This window comes from Ornithorhynchus anatinus, chromosome 4 (genome assembly GCF_004115215.2).
Source record: "Ornithorhynchus anatinus isolate Pmale09 chromosome 4, mOrnAna1.pri.v4, whole genome shotgun sequence".
Classification (NCBI taxonomy): Eukaryota; Metazoa; Chordata; class Mammalia; order Monotremata; family Ornithorhynchidae; genus Ornithorhynchus; species Ornithorhynchus anatinus.
In genome coordinates, this window is record NC_041731.1 from 104,025,230 (window position 1) to 104,040,375 (window position 15,146).

The 15,146-nt window shown below is 49.2% G+C and overlaps 1 long non-coding RNA gene across 1 annotated transcript in view; it reads right to left on the reverse strand.

Moving 5' to 3' along the window:
- The window catches only part of LOC114811305, a 31,153-nt gene extending 19,482 nt beyond the window's left edge, over positions 1–11,671 (reverse strand). Inside the window, exon 1 of the long non-coding RNA XR_003758982.1 lies at positions 11,474–11,671. This is a non-coding gene — a long non-coding RNA (uncharacterized LOC114811305). The remainder of the gene's footprint in view (positions 1–11,473) is intronic.
- Between the last annotated feature and the right edge of the window lie 3,475 nt (positions 11,672–15,146).

Genomic DNA, 15,146 nt, shown 5'->3' on the forward strand with positions numbered 1-15,146 from the left:
CATATCGCCCCATCCTAAAAAAAACCCTCCCTCCACCCCACGGGTCCCTCCAGTTATCACCCCATCTCCCTCCTACCATTCCTCTCCAATCTCTTTGAGCGAGTTGTCTACCCCCGCTGTCTCAAATTCCTCTCCTTGACCCCCTCCGATCTGGCTTCCATCCCCTTCACTCCACAGAAAGCGCCCTCTCAAAGATCACCAATGATCTCCTTCTTGCCAAATCCAACGGTCTCCACTCCACCCTAATCCTCCTCGGCCTCTCAGCCGCCTTCGACGCCGTGGACCACCCCCTTCTCCTGGAAACATTATCCAACCTTGGCTTCACCGACACTGTCCTCTTCCTCTGGTTCTCCTCCTGTCTCTCTGGCCGCTCCACTTAAGTCTCTTTCACGGACTCCTCCTCTGCCTCCCACCCCTTAACCGTGGGAGTCCCTCAAGGTGGAGAACTCGATCAGTCGATGGCATTTTTTGAGCGCTTGCTGTCTGCGGAACACTGTGGTGAGTGCTTGGGAGAATATAAGTCAATGGAGTTGGTAGGCACGACCCCTGCCCTCGAGTCAGGGCACTAGACCGTAAGCTCGCTGAGGTCAAGGAACGTGTCTGTTACACTGTACTCTCTCAAGCTCTTAGTACAGTGCTCTGCACATAGTAAGCACTCAATAAATACGATCAACTGTTTGAGTCAAGTAAATCTATCCTGGTGTTTGACATAATAATAACGGTGGTATTTGTTAAACACTTACTCTGTGCCAGGGACCGTACTGAGCACTGGGATAAATACAAGCTAATCAAGTTGGACGCAGTCTCTGTCCCATGTGGGGCTCACGGTCTCAATCCCCATTTGACGGAGGAGCTAACTGAGGCACAGAGAGGCGAAGTGACTTGCCCAAGGTCCCTCAGCAGACGTGTGGCGGAGCGGGGATTAGAACGCATGCCCAATAAGTGCTTAACAAATACCGTAGTTATTATTCTAAAAGTCTGAGAATTAACCTTAAATTTAGGAAGAGTGTCACAGGAAGTCACAGCGTCTTCTGACCCCGGGGGGTCGGCCGCCCTTTCATCCTCTGACTTCTAGTTCATTCATTCAATAGTATTTATTGAGCGCTTACTACGTGCAGAGCACTGTACTGAGCACTTGGAGCACTTTTAGTTGGCTGGGGAGCCTTGTGGATTGAAAGCTACTTCTGCCAGGAGCCCGGCTCTCCTCCTACCTCTGCCAGACTGCCTACCGGCCCAAGATGGCCCTCACAGTCCCCCCGGAGGGTCAGGAGAGGAAGGGGAAGGGGTGGAAAGGTCTCCTTCTCTACACCGGCAGCTCGTTGCAGGCTGGGAAGGCGCCCAACAACTCGATTATATCGTATTCTCTCCGGGCGCTCAGTCCGGTTCTCTGAACACCGTAAGCGCTCATTACGAACAAAGGGTTGTACGAAAATGATGCTCTCGTTTCAGAGGGCAATGGTGCGATTGCTGCTGATATTCATTTTGACCTGGTTCCATGATTATTTGGGGAAAAGTTCAATGCTTAGAGAAAAGAAGGATCTTCAAAAACACGGTGCCAGTAAAGGCGGAGTCAATGCACGGATGATGGTCCTTCATCGGGTATTAGAAGGGGAGGAAAATGGCCTCATTTGGCCACTGGGATTACCTGGCAAGTGTCTCCAGTGACTGCTGCATTTGGGGGACCGAGATGCGTCCCAAGAAGAGGGAGAATCGGGGGGACCTGGAGCGGACGTTGGGATCTCACAAGCCCCTGACCATGGTGTTGTCCTCGACTCATCTCTCTCATTCAACCCACATAATCAACCTGTCATCAAATCCTGTCGGTGCTTCCTTCGTAACCGTGCTGACATCCGCCCTTTCCTGTCCATCCGAACTGTTACCGTGCTAAATCCAAGTATTTATTCTGTCCCACCTTGATTACTGATTCAGCCTCCTCGTTGACTCCCCTGACTCCCGTCTCTCCCCACGCCAGCTCATACTTCACTCTGCTGCTTGGATCATTTTTCTACAAAGCCACTCGGTCCGTATTTCCTCACTCCTCAAAAATGTCTAGGGGTTGGCCATCCACCTCCACATCAAACTGAAACTCCATACCAAAGGCTTTAAAACCCTCAATCACTTTGCCCCCCCACCTATCTTTTCTCCTTGATTTCCTACTCTCTGCACGCTTTGTTCCTCTAATACTAACTTACTCATTGTACCACAGTCTCATCCATCTCATCACCAACCTTTTGCCGACATCCTGCCTCAAGCCCAGAATGCCCTCCCTCTTCATAACTGCAGACGATCACTCTCTCCATTTTCAAAGCCTTATTGAAGACACGTCTCCTCCAAGAGGCCTTCCCTGACTAAGCCCTCTTTTCCTCTTCTCCCACTCCCTTCTGTGTCACCTTGGCACTCGGATTAGCACCTTTTATTCACCGCTCCCTTAGCCCCACAGCACTTTATGTACATATCTGTAATTTATTTATATTAATGTCTATATCCCTCCGCATCACCCCCGACTGTAAGATCACTGTGGGCAGGGAAGGCGCCTACCAACTCTGTTATACTGTACTCCCAAGAACGATGCCCCGAACACAGTCATCAGCACTCAATCAATCAGTGGTATTTATTGAGTACTTACCATATCCAGATCACTGTAATAATAATAATATTGGTATTTGTTAAGCGCTTACTATGTGCGGAGCACTGTTCTAAGCGCTGGGGTAGATACGGGGTCATCAGGTTGTCCCACGTGAGGCTCACGGTCTTCACCCCCATTTTACAGATGAGGTCACTGAGGCCCAGAGAAATGAAGTGACTTGCCCACAGTCACCCAGCTGACAAGTGGCAGAGCCGGGAGTCGAACCCATGACCTCTGACTCCGAACACCAGGCTCTTTCCCCTGAGCCACACTGAGAGAGTACAACAGAACTAGGAGACACGCTCTCTGCCCCTAACAAGAATAAATATGATCGATCGATTGATTTGAGGACTGTCCCGCCAACGGCCAGTTTACCTGAACCCTTCTTCTCCTAGATGGGATTAGGGTTCTCTGATCTGAAGCATCCCACGAAGCGTCAGATTCCCTGGCTTCAGAACTAGTGCAGGGAGAGTAGGAGGAGGTGGGAAGAGAAATAGAAAACACACTACTTGTTTCTAAAATCTCCTTTATAGAGCCTTCATTTCCAACTCGTTCCAGCTTTTCACTTTCGCCACCAAATTAACTCTAGGACCAACAGAAACAGACGGGCCTCTTTTCAATATCCACTATCATGAGCTGAAGTAAAGGCCCGCACATCCAAAATGAAAGTAGTTTCCACCTTTCTGCTATTTATGTTCCTCCATTTCCCTCTACTATCTCAACCACGTTGAAGCTGATCAGTCTTCCCTACTTTCAGTTTCCTCGTTTGTCAAGTTTATTTGTGATTATTATTTTTGTTTGGGTAACTCCCTTTTCTCCCCGCATAAGCTCAGCTCCGTTTGTCCCCTGTCTTGGCTATTCCGGTGAACAGTTTGTTGTAGGAGCAATCAGTCAATCAAGCAATCGTATTTACTGTGTGCAGAGCGCTGCAGCGAGGCTTAGTGGAAAGAGCACGGGCTGGGGAGTCAGAGGATGTGGGTTCTAATCCCGGCTCCGCCACCTGACTCCGCGCGTCCTCGGGCAAGCTGCTTAACTTCTCTGTGCCTTGGTTACCTCATCCGTAAAACGGGGATTAAGACTGTGAGTCTCAAGTGAGACAACCTGATTGTATCTACCCAGCACTCAGAACAGTGTTTGGAACATAATAAGCGTTGAACAGATACTATGATTATGATTATTATTATTAGCTAAGCACGAGGGAGAGGAAAATAGCAACAGAGTTGGTAGACACATTCCCAGCCCCGAAGAAGCTTACTGTCTAGCAGCCACATGAGGTTATATCACTGGGTCATGAATTTATATTGCATGAGGATTAGAACCCAGGTCCTCTTACGCTCAGACCTGTGTTCTTTCCACTAGGTCACGCTGCTTGTAAAGCGCTCTGTACTGCAAGCCCATCGCTGGCAGCGATCACGTCTATCAATCCTATTGTACTGTACTCTGTCAAGTGCTTAGTAAAGTGCTCTGGAAACGGCAAGCGCTCAGTAATTACTGTTGACTCTTCCTTTTCTCCCTTCTTTTTGGTTTTCTTCTGCTGCTTACTAGGTACAAGGCACTGTACTAAGTGCTGGGGTAGATACGACCTAGTCAGGTTGGACACAGTCCGGGTCCCATGTGGGGCTCTGTCTTAATCTCCATTTTACAGATGAGGGAACTGAGGCACAGAGAAGTTAAGTGACTGGTCCAAGGTCAAATAGCCAATAAGTGGAAGAGCAAGGATTAGAATTCAGGTCCTCTGAATCCCAGGCCCATGCTTTCCCCACTAGGCCACGCTGCTTCGCAGAGTCAACGTGTATTTAGTATCTGTAGACGGCCACTCCCCTCTCAGGGTCGCACCCGGAGAGTTTCCAGTCCTCTACCAGTCTCGACTCCGGGAGGAAGAGTCAAGCAGAGGCCTGTCCATTCCATTCCACGCTGCGCATAGAAGGCAACGTGCTCCAAGTCAAAACTCACCCGTGCTGGGCGGCAGCGGCGCGGGAGAGAGTCGAGGGCGGCGACTCGAGTTTCCCGGGTGGAAGGAGGCGATGGTAAACCATTTCCACATTTTCACCAGGGAAACCCTACGGACACACCGCCGGAACGATGGCAGATGGAGGTGGGGCGTTCCGGGACGGATGCGTCCACGGTGTCGCTACGGGTCGGTGCCGACTCGACAGCAGGACGAGACAGCCGCGGCTAGAATTGCTCCATGGACAGAGACCCGGGAGTGGGGGTGGGATCTCCAGACCCCGGTGCTGCCGGAAAGGGGCTTAGAACAGTGCTCCGCATACAGTAAGCGCTCAATAAATACCTCTCTCCCCGCATTCGAAACCCGATTGAAGGCCCAGCTCCTTCGAGAGACTTTCTCTGACTAAGCCCTCTTTTCCTCCTCTCCCAATCCCTTCTGCATCACCCTGACTTGCTCCCTTTATTCATCCCGGCTTTCAACCCCATGGCACTTATGTACGTATCTGAAGAGAAGCGGCGTGGCTCGGTGGAAAGAGCCCAGGCTTGGGAGTCGGAGGTTATGGGTTCGAATCCCCGCTCTGCCGCTTGTCAGCTGGGTGACTGTGGGCAAGTCACTTCACTTCTCTGGGCCTCAGTTATCTCATCTATAAAATGGGGATGAAGACTGTGAGCCTCACGTGGGACAACCTGATTACCCTTTATCTGCCCCAGCGCTTAGAACAGTGCTCTGCACACGGTAAGCACTTAAATACCAACATTATTATTAATTTATTTACTTCAATTAGTGTCTGTCCTCCCCTCTAGACTGTGAGTTTGCTTTGGGCAGGGAATGCGTCTGTTTATTGCTGTATTGTAACAAGTGCTTAGTATAGGGTTTTGCGCATAGCAAATATATATGAACAAATAGTCAGTCAATAAATATGAATGAATAACTTCATGACATCCCTTCGATTGTTTGGTTGCTCTCCTGCCCGGATGGGGCCAGGATCTCTGCCTCTCCCTCTGAGAGCAGACAAGCGTAGACCTGGTGAGTTTGCTGGCCGAGGGAAAAGAGGCTGTGAGAACTGCCTTTGATGACTGTTTCCGCCACTCCGGACTGTAAACCCGGTATGGGCAGGGAATGTCTCTCTTTATTGCTGAACTGTACTTCCCAAGCGTTTGGAACAGTGCCGTGCACACAGTAAGCACTCCATAAATGCAACTGAACGAATGAAAGGATCCCAAAGCTCGGGTCTCTGCTGTGGCCGAGCTCAGCAAAACGAACCTCACCGCTACAGAGTGCGCTAATTCAGCCGACGAGGGATTCTCCTCACCGGGATGGCACTGCTGGAGATCACATTGCCTGTTTTTGGAACGAGCACCTCTCCTGGTGCATATTATAGTCCAGGTGAGCAGTGGAAAGATCGGGGGCCTGGAGGTCCGAGGATGTGGGTTCTACTCCCGGCTCCGCCGTGTAGCTGCTGTGTAACCCGGGGCAAGAGAAGCAGCGTGGCTCAGTGGAAAGAGCCCGGGCTTGGGCGTCAGAGGTCATGGGTTTGAATCCCGGATCTGCCACTTGTCAGCTGTGTGGCTGTGGGCAAGTCACTTCACTTCTCGGTGCCTCCGTGACCTCATCTGTAAGATGGGGATTAACCGTGAGCCTCACGTGGGACAACCTGATTCCCCTGTATCTACCCCAGCGCTTAGAACAGTGCTCTGCACATACTATGCGCTTAACAAATATCAACATCATTATCATCAAGTCACAACATCTCTGGGCCTCGGCTACCTCATCTGTACAATGGGGATCCTTAAGAATGGGAGCCCCATGTGGGACAGGGACTACGGGCAATCTGATTGCCTTGTATCTAAGTGTTTAGAACAGTGCTTGGCACGTAGCGAATGTTTAACAAATACCACAATTATTATTATTAGAATAATTAAAGGAGAGAACTGATTAACCCAACTAAGTGGGACCAAAGTGAGTCTAAATAACTAGCTGCGGGCAGAAAGGTGTCTGTTTTTAATACTGTACTTGCCCGAGTGCTTAGTATAGTGTTTTGCACACAGTAAGCGTTCAATACGACTGAATGAATGACACCTAATAATTTAAATAGAGAAGCAGTGAGGTCTAATGTATTGAGCACAGACCTGGGAGTCAGGCACAACTGGTTCGTAATTCCGTTTCTGACACTTGTCTGCTGTGTGACCTTGGGAAAGTCACTTCGTGTCTCTGTGCCTTAGTTACCTTATCTGTAAAATGGGGATTAAGACTGAGAGCCCCATGAGGGACAGGGACTGCGTTCAACCTGATTAGCTTGGATCCATCCCAGCATTTAGAGCGGCACCTGGCGCAGAGTAAGCGCTTCACAAGCGCTTAACCATTCAAAAAAAATATAATCGAAAGTTCAGTTGATTGAAATTAGGCCTGGCTCTTTTGGGTGGGCCTAGGCTCCATTTTGTTCTGTTGGTCAATCCAGGAATCATTAAGTGCTTACGACGTGCACCGTGAGTCGGTCAAATTCATCGAGAGCTTGCTTTGTTCAGAGAACGATTTATTGCCATCGTTCTCGTCTGTCCGTCTCCCCCGATTAGACCGTAAGCCCGTCAAACGGCAGGGGCCGTGTCTATCTGTTGCCGACTTGTTCATTCCAAGCGCTTAGTACAGTGCTCTGCACATAGTAAGCGCTCAATAAATACTATTGAATGAATGAACGCGCTTGGGAGAGTACAGACATACTCCCTGCCCGCAGTGAGCTTACAGTCTAGGGGGGAGACGGACATTAATATCAATAGATTTAATTATTTAATGACTCATGAATACAAACGAATTATACTGCACGGCATTAAGATTTGGAGGAGTACAGGAGAGACAAAAAAAAAAAAAAAAAACAAGGTTCCTATTTTCTAGGACCTTACCTTCTAATGGGGGACACAGTCAGGCCTAAATTACTTACTAGGAGCGGACAAGCCGGTATTAGTCCCGAGGTGTGTCCTTAGTAGCACGCCTATCTCGGGGCAGGATAGCTGAATAAATAATAGAACATATAATTGGATAAACATAAATGCATCAGTGGCGAGGTCGGGTGTAAAGACATAAGTGCTGGGTTGTCACGACTTGGGGCAGGGGGGTGGGGGAGGAATTTTTGGAGAAGGTGGGATCTTTAGGAATCGGGGAAGGCTGTGGTCGGGGGGATTTGGAGGGGGAGAGAGATCCCGGTTGGGCACTGGAAACGAGAGAGTCGAGAGGTACTATATTCAATAAGAAATTTGCCTGATGGATCGACTGCTAGAAGTCTACCATTTAGAAGGTGAAAGAAAATGAAGCATTCAGACCGGATAACAGCATCCACGGCACCCCTCCTTTTCTGAGAGCTCTGGGGAACTGTGGAGGCGCGGTCGATTTCACACCTTCAGGAGCTTAATAATAAGGTTTGGGGATAAAGCACTGAGAAGTCCCTCGGAGAGGTCGATCGGGTTCAGAGGTTCTCCTGAGGATTAGGAATCTGCAAACGATGCTGCCGAGAAGGAGCGTGGCCCAGTGGAGAGAGCGTGGGGCTGGGAGGCAGAAGCAGCTAGGTTTTAAACTGGGATAAAACAAGCGAGCAAGCAGTTGCTTGCTGTGTGACCTTGGGCAAGTAACTTCCCTGTGCCTCGGTTTCCACAACTGTAAAATGTAGATAGCTGTTCTCCCTCCTACTTCTACGGAGGATAGCGTCCCCCTCTCGCCCCCGCGGAGCGAGCGTTCTTCACCCGTGAGCTCCCGCTTTGGCATACGATGGTGCAAATATTTAGGAAACGTGAGCACGGAGACCCTTCTATATTCACACCAAGCACCCTTATCCAACTGGTTTCCATTCTGTGAGATATTCAATTCATATTTGACTCATTTGTTTAAACTCCTTCGACGTGGATGGCGGTGACGGTGAAATCAAATCGCTCCTGAAAAGTCAACGGGGCACATAAAACCCCGGTCGAGCCGAGCGGTCCGTCGGCTCCGGTCGTGGCTCAGTGGAAAGAGCCAGGGCTTGGGAGTCGGAGGTCATGGGTTCGAATGGTGAACAGCTGGGTGACTGTGGGCAAGTCACTTCACTTCTCTGCGCCTCAGTTATCTGTAAAATGGGGATTAACTGTGAGCCTCACGTGGGGCAACCTGATTACCCTGTATCTACCCAGCGCTTAGAACAGTGCTCTGCATATAGTAAGCGCTTAACAAATACCAACATCATCATCATCATTATTATTACTTGGACTGTGAGCCCCATGGGGGACAGGGACTGTGTCTGGCACACAGTAACCACTTAAATAATATTTAAAATACATACACACCTAATTCCTAGCAGTAGTGCTGACCTTTATAAGGGCAGGATTTGGGGTGATCGAGTGGCTAATGGCCCGATTAATTTCTCGACCCTCACTCCCTTATCCTCTCCTCCGCACGGCTACACCACCTGAGCACTTGTGTACTCACAGTAACCAGTAGCACTTCCATTTATTTCTTGTATCCGCTGTTACTCCCTCCAAACAGAGAAGCAGCGTGGCCTAGTGGAAAGAGTCCGGGTTTGGGAATCAGAGGTCGTGGGTGCTAATCCCAGCTCCGCCACACGTCTGCTGTGTGACCACGGGCAAGTCACTTCACTTCTCTGGGCCTCAGTTACCCCAAATGGAGATCAAGACTGGGGGGCTCCATGTGGGACAGGGATGCGTCCAAGCTGACTACCTGGTGTCTAGACAGCGCTTAAAACGGTCCTTGGCACATAGTGAGCACTTAAATACAATTATCATCATCTGTCATATGCTATCTTGAATATAACGCCTGTCTTCCCCACAAGATTGTAAGCTCCTCAAAGGTCATGCCTACTAATAATAATAATAATGTTGGTATTTGTTAAGCGCTTACTATGTGCCGAGCACTGTTCTAAGCGCTGGGGTAGACATAGGGGAATCAGGTTGTCCCACATGGGGGCTCACAGTCTTAATCCCCATTTTACAGATGAGGTAACTGAGGCCCAGAGAAGTTAAGTGACTTGCCCACAGTCACACAGCTGACAAGTGGCCGAGCCAGGATTTGAACTCATGACCCCTGACTCCAAAGCCCATGCTCTTTCCACTGAGCCACGCTGCTTACTAATTCTACTGGATTCTCCCAAGGGCTCAAAGTGCTGTGCTTACAGTTGGCCTTTGCTAAACAATATCGACTGCGTGATTGTGTGTGGAAGACCACGGGGTTCCATGACAGTTCAGAGGACAAGGTTGGAGAAGGCGAAGACAAATCCAGAGGAGAGTTTGCTCTCACCCTTACTCTCCCTATCCCTTCTCTCTTCTTCCTCTTTCTCCCCCGTGTGATAGGCCTCCATCGGAGGTACTCACTGAGCGCTTGAGTAACCGACTCTGTTTCATTGTACCCTCTCAAGAGTTTAGTACAGTGCTCCGTGCACAGCTCTCAGTAAATACCGCCGATCGAGCGATCGATTTTTCGGAACGCTGTACTAAGAATGTCCTCAAAGCTAGAAGAGAATTCCTGAAAGACCAGCGTTCTGCTTTCTCGGGGACCCCTAGACCAGCGGCGTGGCTCAGTGGAAAGAGGCCGGGCTTGGGAGTCAGAGATCGTGGGTTCGAATGCCGGCCCCGCCACTTGGCAGCTGGGTGACTGTGGGCAAGTCACTTCACTTCTCGGTACCTCAGTTTCCTCATCTGTAAAATGGGGATTAAGACTGTGAGCCTCACGTGGGACAACCTGATTCCCCTGTATCTACCCCAGTGCTTAGAACAGTGCTCTGCGCATAGTAAGCACTTAAATACAAACATTATCATCTTTTCATATTGTCGAAACTCTGCAATATCTGGTGTCCAGTGGGCGCTATCCTAATCGGCCAAGAGGGCTCAGTCCTCAGTTTGACCATCTATAGTAATAATAACAATAATAATAATAATAATAATGATCACTGTGGTATTTGTTAAGCTCGTCTATGTGCCAGGCACTGTTCAGAACACTGAGGTGGACTTGAGAAGCAGTGTGGCTTAGTGGAAAGAATACGGGCTTGGGAGTCGGAGGTCATGGGTTCTAATCCCAGCTCTGCCACTTGTCTGCTGTGTGACCTTGGACAAGTCACTTCACTTCCTCTGTGCCTCAGTTACCTCATCGGCAAAAATGGGGATTAAAAAATGTGAGCCCCATGTGGGACAATCTGATTATCCCGTATCTACCCCAGCGCTTAGAACAGTGCTTTGTACATAGTAAGCGCTTAAATACCACAATTTATTTTTTTATACAAGCAAATCGGATTGGACACGGTCCCCGTCCCTTATGGGGTTCACAGTTGCAATTTACAGATGACGTAACTGAGGCCCAGAGAAGTGAAGTGACTTACCCAAGGTCACATAGCAGACTTCTGCTTTCCAGCCTCGTGCTCTAGCCAAGGGGTCACGCTGCTTCCCCTCTACTAAGGGAAGACACAATTTGATCCTAGAGGGTAAATCTGGAGCGGTGGGAATCGGAGACTCGGGGTCTCATTTCCTCAGACTGAAGCCTCGCCATTGGGTTTGGGAAGCTTCATTGGGAAGTGAATTGAAGCTGTGGCGGACGTGGGGGATCAGCTAACCCGAAAGGCCAGAGGTACCCTCGCCGTCCGAAAGGGTTTCCGTAGAAAACTCGACACGTTCTTTTTAGCCTTGCACGGAAACTTGCAATTTCAAAGGATACATGGGTACGTTTTGTGTAACGTACACAAAGGAAGCAAGCGTGGTTCCTTTTCAAAAAACAGGCAAAGAACAGAAGCGTTTGCTCAGCGAAAAGCCTTCAGATACGGAGATTTGAACTCTAGTCTGGAGAGACAACTATTCGGTCTCTCTATCGTCCCTTTCCGACAAGCCCCTTTACCCCAGCGGTGCTGTGAGCAGCGAGACGGGTGAAGCTCTTACCGGCAACGGAGAAACGGGATTCTGCGGTGTGGAGGAAATCTCGGCTCCTGGGCCGATGGCAGCCTGGGGAGACGTCAAAGAGGCATCAGAGGCAACTGAGAGCCAGCACGCCGCTTAGCCAAATGTGGCACTTCCTGGTGGAAAATGGCAGGGATAGAGCAGCTGGAGCTACTTGGATTGCGGCTTAATAGCTGGCGGTTGGAGTGGGATGGCAGCGGAAAGGAATCGACAATCAGGAGGGAAATGAAGTTCCGCTGATGATGACTGATTGCTCTTTTCCCCATTCGGTTTCCTCTGACTCCTTCAGCCGCATGCATTCCGAAAGCGAATCTTTTGCACAAAATCAGTTGGAATGTTTTTGAGCTTCCTGTGGCAAAAGCCCGGACCTGGGAGTCAGGTGCTAATCCTGGCTCTGCCACTCTCCTGCTGTGTGACCTTGGGCAGGCCACTCGGCTTCTCTGTGCCTCAGTTTCTTCATGTGCCAAATGGGCTTCAGTACCCTGTGAGTCCTGTGTGAGACAGGGACCCGATCTGATCCGTACCTCCCCGGGTGCTTGGCACAGTGCTTCATCATCATTAATGGTATTTATTGAGCGCTTCTTCTAATGTGCAGAGTACTGTACTAAGTGGTTGGGAGAGTACAAAAGGGTGGACAGACACGTTCTCTGCCTCTCAACAAGCTGACAGTCTCCAGGGGGAGATTAACATTAATTGACAAGTAATAACACTTAACACATACAACAACAACAATAATAATAATATTAACGAATGAGTTCATCCTTCTTGGGGGGAATTTGACCCAAGGATTACGGCCTAGGCATCTGAGGATATGAATTCTAATCCCGGTTCTACCACTGGGACAAGTCAGTGATTTCCCAGTAACTTTAACTGCAAATTGAAGCTGGTGGAGCAGCCTGTTGGTGAAGACACTGAGGTACTAGGTGGTGGGGTTTTTTTAAAATAATAATAATAAAATAATAATGATGACGGTATTTAAGTGCTTACTAGGTACCAAGCACCGTTCTAAACGCTAGGGCAGATACGAAGTAATCAGGTTGTCCCATGTGGGGCTCACAGTTTTAATCCCCATTTTGCAGATGAGGTAACTGAGGCACAGAGAGATTAAGTGACTTGTCCAGGGTCACACAGCAGACCGAGTGGCAGAGCCGGGATTAGAACCCACGTCCTCCGACTTCCAAGCCCGGGCTCTTTCCACTAAGCCACGCTGCTTCTTCGAACCGGTGGTAATTGTCAGCGATACAGATGGCGGGCTGGCCATTTTTCTTCCCATCGGGTGGATATCCACAGCCTTCTCGAGGAAACGGAGGTAAACAGGGAATTGGGTGAATCAGCCAGAATCCTATCGGAGAGCCGAGATCTGACAAAGAAACAGTTCGGGCGGAAGAATTAGGAAAACGAAGCTTCCTTTTCATAGGCTCCAAAGCCGCAGAATTCAAAGCTAGCTGATTACACACCAGCTTTATAGCAGCGGTCCCAGCTTTGCATACTAATTCAAACTAACAGGGTCAAGTTCTGACTTTTTTTCAAGCCCTTATTGCCTTTAAGGGTCAGGTGGTATTTTCAGACTTCCAAAGCAATGTGGAATCCTAGAATTTTAAGGGATCTTAGAACTGTAGAAAAAAAAATCAGGATGAAACCCCCTACTTCTATTCATTCAATAGTATTTATTGAGCGCTTACTGTGTGCAGAGCACTGTACTGAGCGCTTGGAATGAACAAGGCGGCAACAGATAGAGACGGTCCCTGCCGTTTGAAGGGCTTACGGTCTAATCGACGGGCCTACAGTCTTCTAGGAAGGTGAATGAGTAAACTAGAAATAATAAATAATAACGATGCTATCTGTTAAGCGCTTACTATGTGCCAAGCACTGTTCTAAGCGCTGGGGAGGGTGGGATAGGGGATAATCAGATTGTCCCACGTGGGGCTCACAGCCTTAATCCCCATTTTACAGATGAGGTAAATGAGGCACAGAGAGGTAAAGTGACTTGCCCAAAGTCACACAGCTGACAAGTGGTGGAGGCAGGATTAGAACCCATGACTCCCAAGCCCGTGCTCTTTCCACTGAGCCCGGCTGCTTCTCTAAAATATCCAACAGTGTTCAGCCGTAACCCTTACACACATGCTCGTATTAATTCACCCTAGCACTCTGTCGGTTCTCCAGTCATCGCACCATATTGTTAATAATAACGTTGGTATCTGTTAAGCGCTTACTATGTGCCGAGCACCGTTCTAAGCCCTGGGGTAGACACAAGGAGATCACGTTGTCCCACGTGGGGCTCCCAGTCTTAATCCCCATTTTACAGATGAGGTAACTGAGGCACCGAGAAGTGAAGTGACTTGCCCACAGTCACACAGCTGACAAGTGGCGGAGCACGGATTCGAACCCATGACCTCTGACTCCAAAGCCCGTGCTCTTTCCACTGAGCCATGAGTGTTGGCTCATCCAGCCTTGGACCCACAGTGATCCTCCAGTCAGTCAATAAATGGTATTTACTGAGCGCTTACTGGGTGCCGAACACCGTACTGTGCTCTAGGGAAAGTACGATAGGAACGTCCAGTGTAATCCTTTTCTGCCGTATTCTTTCCCCTTCTTCTATAGCAGTGGCAGGTTCAACAGTATATCCCGAACTATTTACTGAACAACATTTTCTGAACCGATAAGCAGCGTCGTCTGGTAGAGAGAACGTTGGCCTGGGAGTCAGAAAGACCTGGGATCTAATCCTGGCTCTGCCACCTGTCCTCCGTGAGACCCCGGGCGGGTCACTTCACTTCTCCGGGCCTCAGTGACCTCATCTGGAAAATGGGGATTAAGACTGGGAGCCCCACGTGGGACAGGGAATGTGTCCAACCTGATTAACTTGCATCTGCCCACAGCACTTAATATAGTGCCGGGCACGTGATAAGCACTTAACACAAACCGAAAAAACAAAAACCTCATCTTCTCTACGGACCACTTGTCAGCTGTTTGACTGTGGGCAAGTCACTTCACTTCTCTGTGACTCGGTGACCTCATCTGGAAAATGGGGATGAGGACTGTGAGCCTCACGTGGGACCACCTGATGACCCTGCGTCTCCCCCAGCGCTTAGAACAGGGCTCTGCACGTAGTAAGCGCTTAACAAATACCAACATTATTATCATTATTACTTGGGAATTACACAGAAGAATTATACGTTCATGAGTCACTTCCCCCTTCCCTGAAGGGCCCTGGGGAATGTTTTTCATATGCCTTCTCAAGGGTTAAAAATAATTCTGTGTAGTTTCAACAAAAGGGAATTTGGTTTGGCAGAATGCAGTTACAGCTAAATTGGAATTTGACCATATTAAATATCATCGGCTACCGGGCGGATAGCGAGTAGGCTGCATCTTTGCTGCTGAATGGCTTTCTCTAGTCAGCTAAAAATGGTTGGGAAGCAGCTTCCGCCGTGATAGAAAAGCGGGAACCTTTCCTCCAGAAGGAATTCCTGACAAGAAAAATGCTCTTGCTGGTTGCATTCGTATTCAGGCCCGGAATGATAAAACCCATGTCTGATGGTGGCTGAGGAAAGGCCCAGCTCGGCCAAGGCCGAAAAGGTAGAGGGAGGGGACAAGGGGAGAAAATACTCGATTCCGGAGTGACGTTTGATAGTTAATATTTCCAGAGAGAGAAATGGAG